Here is a 12,500-nt window from a genome sequence, read left to right as displayed (position 1 = left end):
ATTTTTCACATTCATTATGTTTTCCATTTATATACCAAGACTGAGATTTTCTCCACTCTTTAGTTTGATTAATACTTGGTTTGACCATTTATGTATTGCGAAAAAACGCGGCGGTAGCCCCTAAAAAAACCCTAACCCATCTTCCCATCGTTAAAACACAATCTATTTTATACACTCTATCATACAATATCCATATGGAACACAATCTATTCCATTATCTAAAATAAATCTCTTATCATCAGAGGCTCCTAATGCCTTTTTATTTACTTCTTCACTACATATGTTATGTTTATAACTTCTTATTGTATTCATTTTCCTATATTCTTCTTTCTTATTCATCAAACAATTATAATAATTTCTAAAAGTTATTGATTTCTTTATTACATATTTATTTATTCCCTTTAACCTCTTATCAATCTGATCACCATACTTATAAGCATATGCCTTTGCTCTCAATCCAATAAACTCACTCATTACTTTTCCACCCAACTCATCCTTAAACTTACCAATAACCTTTTCATTCTTTTTGGAAAATAACTCGCTCTTCTTGCTGAAATTACTTGTATCATATACTCCAATATTTTTCTTCATATCTTTATAAACATCATCAGTTTTTATATCTAGGATAAAACTATCAGTGTCCATATACAACAATGAAACATTTTCACCATACTCTTTCTTTAAGTCATTATACAAATAATCATAGATCAATATCTTTGATAAATCAAGAACTGCTGTTCCAATATAAATTGGTTTATCCATTACAATACTTTCCTTTTTCATATGAATTGCAGAAAAGTTCTCTGAAAAAACCTCTTCTCTCTCAAAACTTAGTTTATTTATCAATCTCGAAGCTTCTTTCCAAGATGTTGCGAATCTAATGTTTTGCCTGTTTCTAACATTTTCCATAGTCTTTCCAAATACAGCATTATTCATTAATTTATAAAAGTCCCCTTCAAATTTTACTTTTGTATTTGCTCTCATATCTGTATTGAATTGAATATACTTTTTCATCCAAGGACTTTGTTTAAATTTTAAAACTCTATGAATTTTAGCTACTCTCAATCCTTCTCTCAAAAACTGTTTTAAGCTTCTCTGATGCAAAACATATCCCTCTTTATCATAGAATGTTGTTAATAACTTTTCCCTTGATTTGCCTTTAATATTAAAACTTTTATGATAATCACTGAACCATTCTTTCTTTGGGGTTTCTTTCTCACATGCAAAAGGAAGGTCTTTATGCTTATTATGAAGATCATTCGAGTACCTCAAATCAACTTCAAAATAATAACCTTCTTCTTCGTCATTCAATTCCTCTTGAGAAGAAATAACAATATTCATCAAAGCCTTTTCATAATCCTTTTCTTCCACCCACTATAATTTACCATAAGGGAGAGATTGAGACATTGCCCATCCATACAAATTATTAGCATCAAAATACATCAAATAATTACTATCTGTTTCACTATCATAATTTGGAAGATATTTATTATTTGCTTTCGCATATCTTTTTGAACATACTTGTGATATTCCACCTCTCTTGGACTTCTCAATCATCAAAAGCATATCAACATCACTGATTAAATCTATATCTTGTTTTGTCATTTTCAACATTGCACTCCAAGCTAAACCAGGAGCTGTGAAATAGTGCGCAGGATCTAATCCATAACAATTTTTATTATGACAGAGTGATCTAAAAGCTTCAAACACATCAGCTAACAATAAAACATCTGTTTTTAGATATAAATCATGATATTCTCCAAGGTTCTTTATCTTAAATATTTTCCATATTTCTTGTGTGTGTTTATATTCCTTATCACTTATCTCTTCTTCATAAAGGTTATGATAGAAACTTTCTTTTGAAGGAAGTTGTGTTTCTTTAAATCTCATAAATGAATCCATATAATCATAAGGATAAATTCCCTTACTTGTAAGAATTTTCTCTTTACCTTGAATTTCATTCCTTGTTTGAATTTCCTCTCTCGTGAGAATTCCTTCTTTAATCAGAATTTCATCTTTAATCAGAATTTCCTCTTTAGTTAGAATTTCATTCATTGTTCGAATTTTCTTTATAATTAGAATTTCATCTTCAGTTAGAATTTCTTCATTAATTTCCTCATGAATTAGAATTTCCTCTTTACTTTGAATTCTCTCTTTGATCTGAATTTCCTCTTTAGTGAGAATTTCCTCTTTTGGAAAGAATGAATTAAGATTTCGAAAAGAGTCCGTGGAGTTTAGATTTGATGCGAGGTAGGCTAGTGGTATTCCCATAAACTTGTAAGAATCTAGAAACCTAATACGAGTTAAAGGTTTTGTGAATATCATTTTTTGTAAATGAAATATACTTTTGACTTGTATTTCTTATGGCAGAAATATTCCCTGGTGTTTTTGAAAGTTCATTTATAAATAGATGTGTATCATAGTTGGCGCTGTTGTGAAGAAAGACTGGAATAAAAGAAGGTAATTTATAATTCAGATTACAACTGGAATGAGCGGGACCTCTATATTTACCAGTAAGATGACAATGATCCCTAACTTTAGACTCCTTAATTTCCCCCTCACAATATGACAGATATTGTTCTTTCTAAATTCTAATTTTTCTTCTTTGGTTAATTTCATCGGTTCATTTGTTTCTTTCATTAATTTAGTGAGTCTTATACAATCCTTTTCGAATCGTTTTACAAACTCTTGTGAAGCTTTTTTTCCACTATAATGTTCAAGTTTGTTATACTTTTCTCCAACAGATGATTTGATATAATAACAGAAACCACAAGGAATATGTTTTTGATATTTATTTGTATATGATTCTTTTGGATTAGGAGAAGCAGTATTTATCTTTTTAAGGATACACTCAAAATCAGCGTATATCACAAATGGGTGCATGATAGATTTATTATAATCTTCAAAAGAAATCTTTTCACCAGGTTTAGGCATTGTAATTGCAGCTGATTTATGATTACTAGAATATTTTGAATGTTGTTCTAATCGTTCTTTTGTATGAAATGAATTAAGACATCGCTTACAAGGATATATTTTGTTTGCTGTTCTGAATACCTGAGAAGAGATTAATCTTGAAAAATTATTGATGTATGTGTAATGTGAATTCTTTCCAACACTAAAATATAAAAGATCAATGTGTGTTTCTTCATTTTTATAGTTTTTTGAAATTTTTAATATTTGAACTTTGTTTGTATCCGTTAATCCATATACATTAATAGAAAGATTATAATCTTTCTATTATAATCTAAAGAATAATTATTCTTTTTCTCAAATTTAGGAATATCTGTTAGTGGCATTGGGAATTTAAAATCTTTAATGTCCAAGGTATTCTCATATTTCATATATTGTTTTACTCTTTCTGAATTGCATTTTGGTGGATGTAAGTGAGCAAGAACACACCACAGAAAACATTTATTATCATTATTCTTAATATTAACAACTGCCTTCTTTCGTTTTATTTCTTTTGGTAATTCAATATAAGAAGAAGCTTTAAGAGGGTTTGATTTTAGAATGTGTATATCTAAAAAGATGATTTTTTAAAAATATTGAATCCACTTCCTACCACTGTATTATCAACATCCTCCTATTGTCTTGATAGTTCTTCATAAACCCCACTATTCAAAAAAATCTTGAAATGATGTTTTAAAATGAAGATCTGTTCTCATATAAGGAGTTTGTTCTTCATCTTGTCTTTTCATATTCATTTTCACTCCCATATAAAACTTTAAAGTTTTCATTTCTTTTAATGTCTTTTTAATAAATTTTTCAACATCGGGTTTCACTATTTCAATTGATTCAACTATTGATGATGGACTGGGTTCTTCAAATTGAAAAATCCTTATTTTTATATGCCCTTTAAATGCCCCATCAGTGTTTTCAATATAATAGTCTCCCTTTACTTTAAACTCATTTTTCTTGTATTTTTGTGGTTGAAGATGTCTATTATAACTTCTCTTCAAAACATTCTTTGAACAGATATCACAATGTTTTCTTTCCAACTCAAGAGGAGATATTTTATGAAATAGATTAAATGTGTGTTTGTTGGTTCGGAGGTGTTTTCTATAATGTTTATATTTGTGATTACAAACATCGCAGTATGTTGTATTCACCATATTTATATAATAAATCTTTGCTTAAACTAAAATTTTCTTGATGAAAATTTCGTTTATTTTACAGGTGAATCTGTGCTTAAAACCATTTTATCCTCCAACTTTTTCACTTAATAAATACAATGTTTCAAGACACAAAAGACAAGTTTCAATCAATCTCTTCATTTGTTAAAGATACTGAGAAATATGTCAAGGATGTAAAATTGAACAAAGATAAATATAACAACTATTGGATAAAAACAATTATGGTAAATAATATGAGTTCTTCAATTTCCTTCAGTGGAAGGGCTTTTAGTATAACTGGTAGAACATCAATTAAAGTATCTCTAACAAAAGTTTCTCCTCTCCTTCTGGTAATATATTCAAAACTAGAAAAAGCAATGAAACAAGAAAAAGTATCAAAAACAAAAACCTTATGGATGAAGCTTCAGAAAGAAAAGATAAGACCATCTGTATTATGCAAGGAGAAATTTGTATTTTTTCAACAACCCTAAAGATGTAAATCCTGATGAAATAAAGGATGTTAATATATCAGGTGAAATGACATTTCGTTCAATAGTAGTTAACGATCATTTTAAAATTACCTTTAATATAAAAAATGTTGTCGTTGAATCTGGTAATGAAAAAAAGTATATTGATATCGATGGTAATATTATTAAATATGAGTCAATATACAACTGAAAGTATAGATGAATTTCAGTTTAAGTAAAGTTTTACTTTATAAATATGCTAGACTTTCCTGATTCTCCAGATGAAAAATTTGAGAATTGTCCTGCGTGTGAAAGAGGGGATTAAACACAGAGTCAAAAGCCTATAAACAATGTATATTCTGTGATTATCTTCTAATAAATGATAATAAAAAATATAAAAAGGAAAATAATTCTTTTAGATTTACACCAAAAATGAATTACTTTACAAGATTGATTAGAGAAATGAATGTAAAGTATGAGGGTGATAACACACCTTTCCTTACAAGGGAAGAAACTAAACGTATAAGAGAAATGTTCAAAGGATTGTTGTTATATATTATTCATGGATGTAATTTTCAGGGAAATATCAACACAAGATATTGTATAAATAAAATAATGGATTATCTTGAAATTAAACCTGAACTTAGGATAAAATATAGAGTTTCTAAAAAAGCCAATAATAAATTAAATAACCTGTTTTCCAAATATATAAATGAATGATTTTTTTACCCATTTGGGGAAATAAGATAAAATTTAACAACCATAAAAATCTCCCAAATTCATTAAGATGTCTCATAGTTGGTTCAAGTGGATGTGGAAAAACCTGCTTAATTTTAAAGATGCTCCTCACTCCCAACTTTTTAGATTATGATAATTTAATAATTTTCACAAAGTCGAGTTTTCAACCAGAGTATCAACTACTCTAACAAGGTTTTAATGCTGGTCTTCAAAAAGAAGATATAATCGGTTTATTTAAACATCAAAAAAAACCTAAATGATTATAACATTGAAGATATAATTCAACTATTTTGTGATACACAGAGATGTAAAAAGAAATCAAATCCTATAACTTGTATTCTTAGTGATAATACAGATGATATACCGTCTCCCTAAGATTTGGATAAATCAAAAAAGAACCTCGTTATCTTTGATGATTGTGTTAATGAGAGAATCCAAACGGTAATGGACAGCTACTACACAAGAGGGAGACATTCTTCTTGTAATTGTATTTATCTTAGTCAATCGTACTTTCAACTTCCTCGTCGTTCCATCAGAAACAATGCTAATACTTTTATTTTATTCAAGTTAAATTCAATAGATATCAATAATTTTTGGAGAGATAATTGTTCTACATTATGTAGTAAAAAGGAATTTGGGGATTACATGAAACACACGACTGAAAAATATAAATATATTGTTGTGAAACAAGATGAGATATTAAGGGATATATTTTTTGTTTTATAAACAATTACATATATAAATGACAACTATTATTGTAAATCTTGTGGGTAAATCTGCTTCTGGAAAAAACTTTCATAAATCAAGGTTCTTGTGTCGTACAAATGAGAATATTGTAAATTTACTTAAAAAACACCCCGTGATACGCATTGTATCAACAACAACGAGAGCAATAAGACCTGGAGAAGTAAAAGGTGAAGATTATCACTATATTTCAGTGCAGGAACATATGCGATTGAGGAATGAAGGTCAAATATTTGAGGAGGTTTCTCTTGGTACAACAAAATATTCACATTGTAAGAGTGAGTTAAAGAAACTAAAATCTGGTGGTCTTGGGATATTAGAAACTAATCCAGAAGGAACGAGACAAATTATTAAACATCTGAGCGGAGTGAACATTTTATCATTCGGTTTTGATGTTGATGAAGAAACTCAACGCAAACGTATGAAAAGCAGAGATGCAATTATTAGTGAAGAAGAAATTACAACTCGCATTAATGTTAATAAAGAATTTGATGAAATATTTAAAGAAAAGGATTTATTTGAACACATCTACTTGAATGATGAAGAAAAGGAAAATTTCCCTGTTGATCTTTACAATTCATTAAATGATATTTTACAATAAATAAATGGATGCAAAAGAAAGAGCAAGAAGATTTACGGAACATCAAGAGTTGGTTTCAAAAGTTGTAAAACAACAGGAAGACATAAAGAAGAAACGCAGACAGAAACTAACGGGCGAAGAAGCATTTGAAAGAAAACAAGAGAAATTTGTTAAACCACTTTTAAAAACTTCCCAAGAAAAAATGAAAGATGTTTCCACAGTTCCCACAGTAGAATATACTCCTAAAAAACTTAAAATGTTAAAAGATTTTGATCAAATGACAGAGGAAGAATTAGAGCATTTAGGAGAATTAAAGGTATATGATGATGAAGGTTTATTTCAACAACTGGAAGAGATTAATCGACCCCCTGATTACATTGTGAATGCTCTTCAAAACAATGAATATTCAGTGGATTCAAAAACCAAAGCAGGACTCATTCCAACAGAACAACCAGCAATATTTCATCTTGTTCAAGAAAAGGTATTGATATTTAATGATGAATTAAGGTTCTTGGGTTCTGCTCAACCCCCTGTTAAACTAACTCCGAGATTAATGTTTCTTCTCACAAAAGATGGAAGACAAGGTTCAACTGTGAGGGATGAATCAAAGTATATTGATAAACCATTGGATATGGAAAATAATGAGGATAGAGAATATATTGATCTGCTGAACACTCTAAATTATAGGGTTATTCTTTCTGGTAAAAGTCGGAAGAAGGAGAAACACATTATTCAGGCTTTAAGTATCCTTGGTTCAGGTGTTAGTTTTCTTCCAAATGACCCATCGCAATTAGTTAATAGACTGTTATTGTTGTTAGGCAGTAAGAAGGCTGGAAATAACAATTGTTTTAATGAAGCATCAGCCATTTTAGATCAGTTGATGAACATGAAAATAACGAATAAATATCAATATAAAGACATTTTATCTCATATTAAATAAGATGAGAAGCACAATCCTAAGTTTCAATTTCACAACAAGCGACCACACATCTTCATTCCCATACCCACTACAACTTGACACAACAAAAGAATATGAGGCATCTTTATTGTCCATGGAAACTTATAATACCTTATTTAATATAAGCGAGAAAAATGACAAATTTAGTTATAATCTGGGAAGTGGATACAAAACGATAACAGTCTCACCTGGAGCATATGAGATTTCTCAAATATCTTCTGAAATTGCTCGTCTTATGAAAGAACAGGGTGATGAACCAAAAAATATTGTTATAGACATTCAAAAACATACTTCAAAATCAACGATTAAAGTTAAAAATAACTACAAGGTTGATTTCACAATTGATAATTCATTTAGAGAGTTATTGGGTTTCTCCTCAATAAAGATTGAAACTCATGGGACGTTTTACAGTGATAATGTCATTCAAATATCCTCAGGAATAAATTCGGTGTTAATTCACTGTGATTTGATTGATGGTGCTTATAATGATGGAAAAAAAAAAACAAATACAATATTTTCATTCAGCGCATACTCAACCCCAATTGGTTATAAATTCAATATGGAACCTAAAAATTTGGTTTATCTCCCTGTGTCAGGAAAAACCATACACAGAGTAAATTTTAGGATAACCGACCAAGATAATCGTGTGATTTCTTTTAATGGAGAAGTTATATCCATCAGAATTCACCTACGTGAAGTTTTCCAATAAATAAATACGATGGTTATTGTGAGGAAACACGAGTTGGGAAAATATAAAATAATTACAGGGGATGGGATGTTCCTTTCCCCATACTACAAGGGTGAAGGTATGTATCTTGGTAGAGGATACGATAAATCTAAGAGACAAAGGGGTGTTGGACATCAATTTAGAGGAGATGAGATAATTGATACTCTCATGGGTATTGGTTCAACTATTCTTAGACATAAAGATCTAATTGGTTCAACTGCTTCTGCTGTGGGAAATGTAGCAGGTGCTGTAAAGAGCATAAAAGATGCACAGAAGGAATCTCATAAATTACAAGCAATAAAAGAAATGAAGAAAGGCAAAACTCATTTGTCCCACCAAGAACGACAGAAAATAATTCGAATACTTGGATCAGGGTTTCAAAAGTTTTAACATCTTTTTTTCCTAAATAAATACAAGTATGGAAGCAATTGATCGTATCTATGATTTGGATGATACTATTATTATCTTAAACTCCACTAAAAAAGAAGATTACTTCAAGGTAAATGCAATAACTGGAACAGACTGAAATACGAATGGTACAAAAAGTTTTGAAATAAATAATCAACAAACCTATTTGAATCTCTCCGAAAGTTTCTTGTTGTGTAAATTTAAATTCACTAAGGCTGGGAATAACACAAACGCTACACTTGTAAATGATTTCTTCTGGAAAATGTTTGATAGTGTGCGTTTGTATATTGGAACACAAGAAGTTGAAGCGGTTGATTATGTCTCTGCTGTATCTGAAATGATGAAATTTACACTCTATACATTCAGTGATAGAATGGGAAAGGGGTCTGTCGAAGGTTTTATTCCTGATATGTCAACGGGAACAAACACAGACCCTGGATATACTCAAAGGAAAGGAATGTATGATGATGATACAAAAGCAGTAAATAGTTTTACTGTGGCAGTTCCTCTTAAAGGTATATTTGGATTTTGTGATCATGATAAAGTTCTGTATGGTCTTAAAATTAGATTTCAACTACAAAGGAATGATAATGAAAATAGATTGCTTTTTGGTGTTGGTAGTGCTTTTGGTGAACAGAATAAATTTGTAATTGAGGAAATGAGTTGGTATATCAGTGAATATACTTCTAATCTTAAAACAGAAGAGATGTTGAATCGAAGACTTAACTCAAAGAAACCACTCAGTGTATCATACCTCAAAAGAAGATGTCAACACGTTAAACTCAACCAAACCACTTATACGTGGAATTTGGGTGTTCTGGAAGGAAAGCCACGATATCTGTGGATCATTTTGAAAAAGCCAGATGGTGATAATGCGACTGATAAGAATAATGCATTGAGTGATAATGCTAAGGTGAAACAACTTCGCGTTTCTCTGGATGGAACATTTTATCCATGAGATAGATTGGAAATTAATTGGGAAAAAAATGATTTTGCTGAAGCATACAAGTCTTACCAAAAGCTGTGTGAAAGTAATGGAAATAAAGAACCTATTTTGGATATGACAGCATTTAAAAGTTTGTATACAATCTATGCGTTTGACCTGAGCGCTCAAAAGGAAACTATAAAGTCTAATCGAGTGGATACTTCCCTATACATTGAAAGAGGAGAGAGTGAAGAAGTTGATACATATTGTTTGCTTTTGGAAGAAACAGAATTACAGATTAATACAGATAATGGTGTGATGATTAGTCTCACATAATTTTTTGTTAAATAAATGAGTGGCAAAGTACCAACTGGGGTATATATTAATCAAATCAATCTTCATAAACTATCATCTTGTGTTCAAAATCAAAAGCCTTGTACGATTAACGTTAATACAATTCAGAGAAAAGGAGCAGTAAGAATTCATGTTTTGCTCACAAGAGAACAGGTTAAAATGTTGAATGACACTGGCTCACTTAAAATTAAAATGACAAAACCAATGTTGAAAAAATATTCAATAAGAGAGACGAGTGGAGGATTTCTCCCATTTCTAATTCCTTTATTTGCTGGTTTAAGTGCGGTTGGAGCATTGACGGGTGGTATTTCAACAGCGGTGAAAACTGCCAATGAAAGGAAGGCTCAACTCCAGGCACAAAAAGAATTGGAAAGACATAACAAAGAGTTGGAGAAACAAATTAGTGGAAGTGGTGTAATTGTAGATTTTGCTGAAAAACTTGAAGGTCTGCCTGATAAAGCGAGATTGTTAGTTGGAGATATGCTTTCTTCTATAGCACAAGCAGGTGTAAAATTAACGAAAAGAGGTAATGGATTATATCTTTCTAATAAATAAATGAGCATTGATGAGTGGTTTAAAGAATTTGGAAAGAATACAACATCAAATTTACAACTTGTCAAATATTGTAAGAAATTAAAAATTCATAATGTGGTTATTTGTATGAGAGATGAATTAACAAATGTGCCGAAACATACAAAGAATATTATTATGAACTTAGAAGATAATAATGGGAACGGTTCTCATTGGGTTTGTATTTTTAATAGTCAAGACAAATATTATTTTGATAGTTTTGGTCTTCCACCACCTGTTGAAGTCATAAAATTCTTACAGAATGGCGTTTATCAAACATTTCAAGTCCAAGAATTAAATTCCAAGTGTTGTGGTCAATTATGTCTATATGTGTTATTTCAACTCAACAAAAATAAAAAATTTTATGATATTATTTTTAATCTAATATAAATGACTTATGTTGGTAAAGATGGTTCTATCTTTGGTGTATCCCAAGAACTGGATATTGATTTATCAAATTATTACACAAAGGCACAGGCTGAACGACATAAATATAATATAACCAAAAATATTAACATGAAAAATGCTTATAAATTAAAAAAATTATCCAAGCCCGACTGATGCGAATGACTTGGTGAGATTAAGCGATTTATCACAATATATATATTTAAATAAAACGGCCGTGTATTTCAAAGATACAGAAGTGTTGATATTATCTCCAGGTCATACAGAATTCACAGTTCGAATTAAAATAAATTTTTATAAAGAAGGGCGTATCGTTTGTATGAGAATAGAACAATGGGGGTATGATATGAATGATTTAGGGTATAATTGGTCATTTAAAATTGACCTCGAAGACCTGGAACAATTAAATCAGTCTCGTAAGGAAGAATATTATCCACTTGGTATCGAGAATGAGTTTTGTGGGGCCACGATTAGTAAACAACAAATAAAAGAATTTACTAAGGGTAAATATAATAATGGTTTTGCCCTTGTTTATATCATGAAAACAGAAAAAAACAGGATTATATATAATAAGTCAGGAAATACAAAATGATTTAACGATGGGAAGATGGGGAGGTATTTCGTGCCATAATATTATTCTAACATATATTTCTAATACATAAATGACAGCAAGAAGGCTTCAAGAAAATTATCATTTCTGTGTCCAAGCATACCTTCAAGAAAAGGGTATTCGGTATTTTAATAAATATGTTCTACAACATAAGAATGAGGTATTTTCAATAAAAGATTGGCATTATGCTGATGTTGATAAACCAACAACTTTGGATTTAATTAGAATGTTAAATAATGAAAAAATTATAAAGTTAAGAAAAGGTAAGGCTCTTTTAGAAATTCAAAAGAAATTTTATTGGTTTCATGTTATAAAAAAAATTATTTTGGACACAGGAATAACAAGAAATCCTGATGAATATATGTATGATATTCTATGGGGTGGAAGCGATTCAAGGATAATAAGGGATGAGGAAGGAGTTGAAGAAGAGAGGGAAGAGGAGGAAAAGGAGAAGAGAGAGAAGGAGGAGAGGGAGAAGAGAGAGAAGGAGGAGAGGGAGAAGAAAGAGAAGGAGGAAAAGGAGAAGAGAGAGAAGGAGAGGGAGAAGAAAGAGAAGGAGGAGAGGGAGAAGAGGGAGAAGAGAGAGAAGGAGAGGGAGGAGAGAGAGAAGGAGAGGGAGAAGGAGAGGGAGGAAAGAGCGAGACAAAATAAATATCAAAATATGGAAACCAGTGAGATTAAAAAAAGATTGGTGGTATTACAGAAAATAACTCAACCCACCGAGGAGGAAAACAAAGAATTGACAAGTCTATTTGCAATACTTTCGAGAAGACTATTGACATCGACAAGCTATTCATTTTAATTCAAGTTTTTCATTTTTTTTCTTAAATAAATGGAGGAGAGAGTGATGGCATTTCTAAGGATTCTTTATGTTTTAAAAATTAAGATTCAAATGTGCATGT

At 30.5% G+C, this 12,500-nt stretch overlaps 1 protein-coding gene across 1 annotated transcript in view; it reads right to left on the bottom strand.

Annotated features, from left to right (window-relative positions):
• ABCG2 (ATP binding cassette subfamily G member 2 (JR blood group)) overlaps positions 1-12,500 on the bottom strand; it is a 169,996-nt gene that overhangs the window by 63,229 nt on the left and 94,267 nt on the right. The window lies entirely within an intron of this gene.

This window comes from Eptatretus burgeri, chromosome 10, assembly GCF_056783735.1.
Source record: "Eptatretus burgeri isolate ZD-2024b chromosome 10, Ebu_testis_v1, whole genome shotgun sequence".
Lineage (NCBI taxonomy): Eukaryota > Metazoa > Chordata > Myxini > Myxiniformes > Myxinidae > Eptatretus > Eptatretus burgeri.
Note: the sequence above shows the minus strand (reverse complement) of the source record. Positions and strands in the feature narration are given on the sequence as shown.